At 41.2% G+C, this 5,285-nt stretch overlaps 1 protein-coding gene across 1 annotated transcript in view; it reads right to left on the bottom strand.

The window, feature by feature from the left end:
* The window catches only part of LOC111959323 (glycerol-3-phosphate dehydrogenase 2 (mitochondrial)), a 45,258-nt gene that overhangs the window by 4,975 nt on the left and 34,998 nt on the right, over positions 1-5,285 (bottom strand).

The raw sequence follows: 5,285 nt of genomic DNA, 5'->3' as shown, positions 1-5,285 counted from the left end.
ACTCAGGTTTTCACAATTCCTGACATTAACATAGTACAAATTCCCTGTCTTAGGTCAGTTCGGATCACCACTTTATTTTAATAATTTGAAAGTCAGAATAAGTTGAGAGAATGATTTCTTTCAGCTTTTATTTCTTTCATCACATTCCCAGTGGGTCAGAAGTTACATTACATCGAATTTAGTTAATTGGTAGCATTGCCTTTAAATTGTTTAACTTGGGTCAAACTGTTTGGGTAGCCTCCACAAGCTTCCCACAATAGATTGGGTGAATTTTGTCCATTCATCTCGACAAGAGCTGGTGTAACTGAGCAGTTGTAGGCCTCCTTTGCTCGCCAATGCTTTTCAGTCTGCCCACACATTTTCTATATGATAGGAGTCAAGGGCTTTGTGATGGCCACCTTTGACTTTGGTTGCTCTTACAGCCATTTTGCTACAAACTTTGGAAGTATGCTTGGGGTCATTGGTCAATTTGGAAGACCCATTCGCGCCCCAAGCTTTAACTTCCTGACTCGATGTTCTTGAGATGTTGCTTAATATATTCGCACGATAATTTCCATCCTCATTGAGGATGCAATCTATTTTGTGAATGCACCGAGTCCCTCCTGCAGCAAATCACCTCCCACAACATGGATGGCTGGCCACCCCGGTGCTTTACGGTTGGGATGGGTTTCTTCGGCTTGCAAGCCTCCCCCTTTCCCTCCAAACATAACGATGGTCATTAATGGCCAAACAGTTTATTTGTGTTCATCAGGACCAGAGGACATTTCTCCAAAAAGTACGATCTTTGTCCCCATGGGCAGTTGAATCCGTAGTCTGGTTTTTTTTATGGCGGGTTTTGAGCAGTGGCTTCTTCCTTTGAGCGGCCTTCAGGTTATGTCGATATGCACTCGTTTTACTGTGGATATAGATACTTTTGTACCTGTTTCCTCCAGCATCTTCACAAGGTCCTTGCTGTTTGTTCTGGGGATTGATTTGCCACTTTTCGCACCAAAGTACGTTCATCTCTAGGAGACAGAACGCGTCTCCTTCCTGATCGGTATGAATGGTTGCGTGGTCCCATTGGTGTTTATACTTGTGTACTATTGTTTGATGTTTGTACTATTGTTTGCTCCCAAAGATGAACCAGACTTTGTGGAGGGCTACAAGTTTTTTTCACTCTTAGATAACTTTCTGGATACCACATTCACTCACAGTAAAGAAGGCATCAATCTAGCAGTAAAAAACATCAACTATATATTCAGGCAAACAGCAAAAGAAGCACAACTGAAATTGATCAAAAAAACTAAACAAAAAAGACCACAGATGACAACTGGATTGATGCTGATTGTACAATTATAAGGAAAAACCTTAGAACACTATCCAACCAAAAGCACAGAGACCCAAATAATGGTGAATTACACCTTCATTACTGTGAGACTTTAAAACTCTATAAAACGTACACTCAGAACCAAAAAAGCACAGTACAACAGCAAGCAGCTGACAATAATTGAGGAGTCCATAAACACAAACAACTTCTGGCAAAACTGAAGAAAAAAAATAATATTGAAACAAGAGGAATGAGCGATACAAAATGGTGACATATGGACAACCCATTTTAAAACACTCTACAACACCGTTCAAATTGACACAAACGCAGAGCAATGCCAAAATCATGAGAAATTGAATGGATTAGAAAAAGCTATAAAGGACAATAAAAATCCATTGGACTCCCCAATTACTGACCAGGACCTCTATAAGAAACTTCAGGCCGTCAAATTTAAAAAAGCATGCGGACCTGATGGCATCCTAAATGAGATGCTCAAAGTCACTAGTGCAAAGTTTCAATTGGCTATATTAAAACTGTTTAATTTGATCCTGAGTGTTATTTCCCTGACATCTGGAATCAAGAACTCATAACCCCAATCTTTAAGAATGGAGACAAATTTGACCCTAACAATTACAGAGGCATTTGTTTGAACAGTAACCTGGGGAAGGTTTTCGGTGGTAGGTGGTATTATAAATGTAAGAGTTCTAAACTTCCTTAATAAGCACGACTTACCAAAACCTCGCACGACTAATCATATTTACACCCTACACACCCTGATAGATAAATATGTCCACCAAAATAATACCAAAATATAATCTTGCTTTATCGACTTCCAAAAAAGCATTTGATTTTATTTGGCATACAGGACTGTTATGTTATTGAAAGTGGTGTAGGGGGTAAAACATATGACATAATTAAATCAATGTATACATGTAATACGTGTAGCTTTAAAATTGGCAAGAAAAGAACAGAATTCTTTAACCAGGGGCAGGGCCTTCGCCAGGGATGCTATCTGAGCCCTGTACTCTTCAATATTTACATCAACGAATTAGCCACTATTCTAGAAAAATCCACAGCCCCTGGTGTTAGTCTCCACAATTCAGAGGTTAAATGCCTACTCTTCGCAGATGACCTATGCCTGCTGTCACCCCCAGCACATGGCCTACAGCAGAGCCTGGACCTGCTAGAGCAGTACTGCCAGACCTGGGCCCTGGCAGTAAACCCCCAAAATACTAAAATAATGATTTTCCAGAGAATATCCAGATCTCAGGGAATTAGACTAAGTTCTCAATTGGTCCAAAATATATAGAGTACTGCACACACTACAATCACTTAAAGCTCAACTGGACACCTCAATGATGCAGTGAATGAACTGAGAGAGAAAGCACGCAGGGCATTCTACGCCATTAAAAAACAAATTCAAATTGAAATACCTATTAAAATTTGGCTAAAACTAATTGAATGTGTCATTGAACCAATTGCACTTTATGCCAGTGAGGTGTGGGGTCCACTTGCAAAACAAGATTTCACCAAATGGGACAAACACCCCATTGAAACCCTGCATGCAGAGTTCTGTAAGATTCTCCTACATGTCCAGAGGAACACTACAAACACCCCATTGAAACCCTGCATGCAGAGTTCTGTAAGATTCTCCTACATGTCCAGAGGAACACTACAAACAACGCATGCAGGGCAGAATTAGGCCAATATCCACTAATAATAAAAACTCAAAAAAGAGTAATTACGTTTTGGAAACATCTAAAATACAGTGACCCCCTCCCATATCATTACCAAGCCCTGCAATGCCAAGAGCTGAACAAAGAAAAGAGTCCCCTCATCCAGCTAGTCCTGGGGCTGAGTTCGCAAACCTGTTCTACTAACACACAGAGGCCTCAGGACCAGAACATCCAATCAATCAGAATAAAACAAATTACAAAGCAATCAAAACAAAACTACATTGCTTATTGGGAAGCACAAGCACAAAGCAAAATGCAGTGCTATCTGGCCCTAAATTGACAGTACACCGTGGCTAACTATTTGACCATGGTTATTGATCAAAACCTTAGAAAAACCTTGACAGAGTACAGGCTCAATGAGTACAGCCTTGCCATTGAAAAGGGTAGACACAGGAAAACCTAGCTCCCTGTAGAGGAAAGGCTGTGCAACCACTGCATCACAGCAGAACCTGAGACGGAGCTGCATTTCCTGACAAAATGTAAAAAATATAAAGGTTTCAAAGACCTCTCTGATAAGAATAGGCTACCAGTCCTGTTGGGGGAGGACGCAGAGAGGTGTGGGTTGGCAGCGCACTACAATGCTGCCTGCCATAAGATGAGGGACAGTGTCTGACAGACCAATCAACCTGCACATGTCCTCTACTGTATGCTTATTGTTATTGTTCAATTTATGGTTATTTTGACCCTTGTTATTGTTGTTACTGTTGTCCCGTTGACAATTTTGATTCTCATTATCTTAATATTGTAAATATCCAAAGTAAGCTTTGGCAATATGTACATTGTTACGTCATGCCAATAAAGCAAATTGAATTGAATTGAGAAAGAGAGAGAGTAAGAAAGAGAGAGAGTAAGAAAGAGAGAGAGCGAGAGAAAGACAGAGAGAGAGAAAGACAGAAAGGGGGATGCTGGCTCAATCATTATCATGCTAGAACATGTTCAGCTCACCGGCCATCCTGGTTGTAAGTCAGCTCATGCCTTATGTGAGGAAGACCATGCCTACCCATAATACCACCATAACCAGAACCTCCAGCTTCAGCCAATGGACTCCACTCCAAGACCATCAGAAACCCAGGAAATAAATGGTTCTGCCACTCAAAAAGTACACTAATGAAGATTAAACCAGGTTTTTGGAGCCACTCAATTTGGTCCAGGGGCTGTATGTATGAAATGTCACAGAGTAGGAGTGCTGATCAGGATCAGGTTCCCCCTGTCCAGTTGATCTTATTCATTGTGAAACTGATCCTAGATCAGCAGTCTGAGATGCCCAAGTCTAAGAGTACTAAGTGGTAGGTAGGCTGTCTCCTTCTGAAGAGTTACATTTTTTTTCTTTGATTCCATGCAGACAGCATATTCCTAACTAAATTAACATCCAAAAGACATTGATGAAGTTCATCCTTAATATAACAGCTAAACGTAAAGATATCCATTCCTTTCTCCTAATTAGTTGGATTTCAGCAGAGTGCATATGCTCTTAAGACGCCACAAAATGTTCACACGTCTGACACGTGAAACAAAGGGCTCAGACAGGTCACTCCCCCTCAACCTCAAATTAAATCCTCCTTAAACACCGAGCGAAGTCAATGTAATGTATAGAGAACATGCAAATGCTTCCCTCTCTGTCTCAGATCAGAGGGAAGCATTTGCATGTTCTCTATACATTACATTGGGCCTGTATTCATTAAGCGTCCAAGAGTAGGAGTGCTGATCTTGGATCAGTTTTTGACTTTAAATCATAATGAATAAGATGACATGGACAGCGGGAAGTTGGTCCTAGACTAGCACTTCTATTTTGAGACGCTTTGTGAATATGGACCATTGTTTTTAAGAGCAGGGTGATCAGAAGTGACCCTAGTGGCAGAGGAAGACTGACAATGTTTAGGAATGGCAGAGGAGCCGGATCCCCCATAACCAGGCCTTCACAGCACGTCTCCTATCTCTTGAGGGATAATTACCATTCCCTTTGCCTTGATCTTGTTTGTTTAACTTGACACAGTGAAGAAAGGGCTGACATTGACCAGAATCCCCTGCATTAATGTGTCTCATGTTCTGCATTCATCATTGTCACCGAGCAGGAGAAGCCTGGCAGTGTCAAGAGGAGAGGAGAGAGGGAGGGAGCACATCCATGTGTGTGCGCGTGTGCTTCACACTCTCTCTAACAGACACACATGCATGCACTTGCACATGTAAGCATGCACACACATCTATTCAAACCATGAACTATTATACACTCTAGAAAACCAAAT

The sequence above is a fragment of the Salvelinus sp. IW2-2015 genome, linkage group LG36 (assembly GCF_002910315.2).
Source record: "Salvelinus sp. IW2-2015 linkage group LG36, ASM291031v2, whole genome shotgun sequence".
Classification (NCBI taxonomy): Eukaryota; Metazoa; Chordata; class Actinopteri; order Salmoniformes; family Salmonidae; genus Salvelinus; species Salvelinus sp. IW2-2015.
The sequence above is the reverse complement of the archived record's forward strand: the minus strand, read 5'-3'. Positions and strand labels throughout refer to the sequence as shown.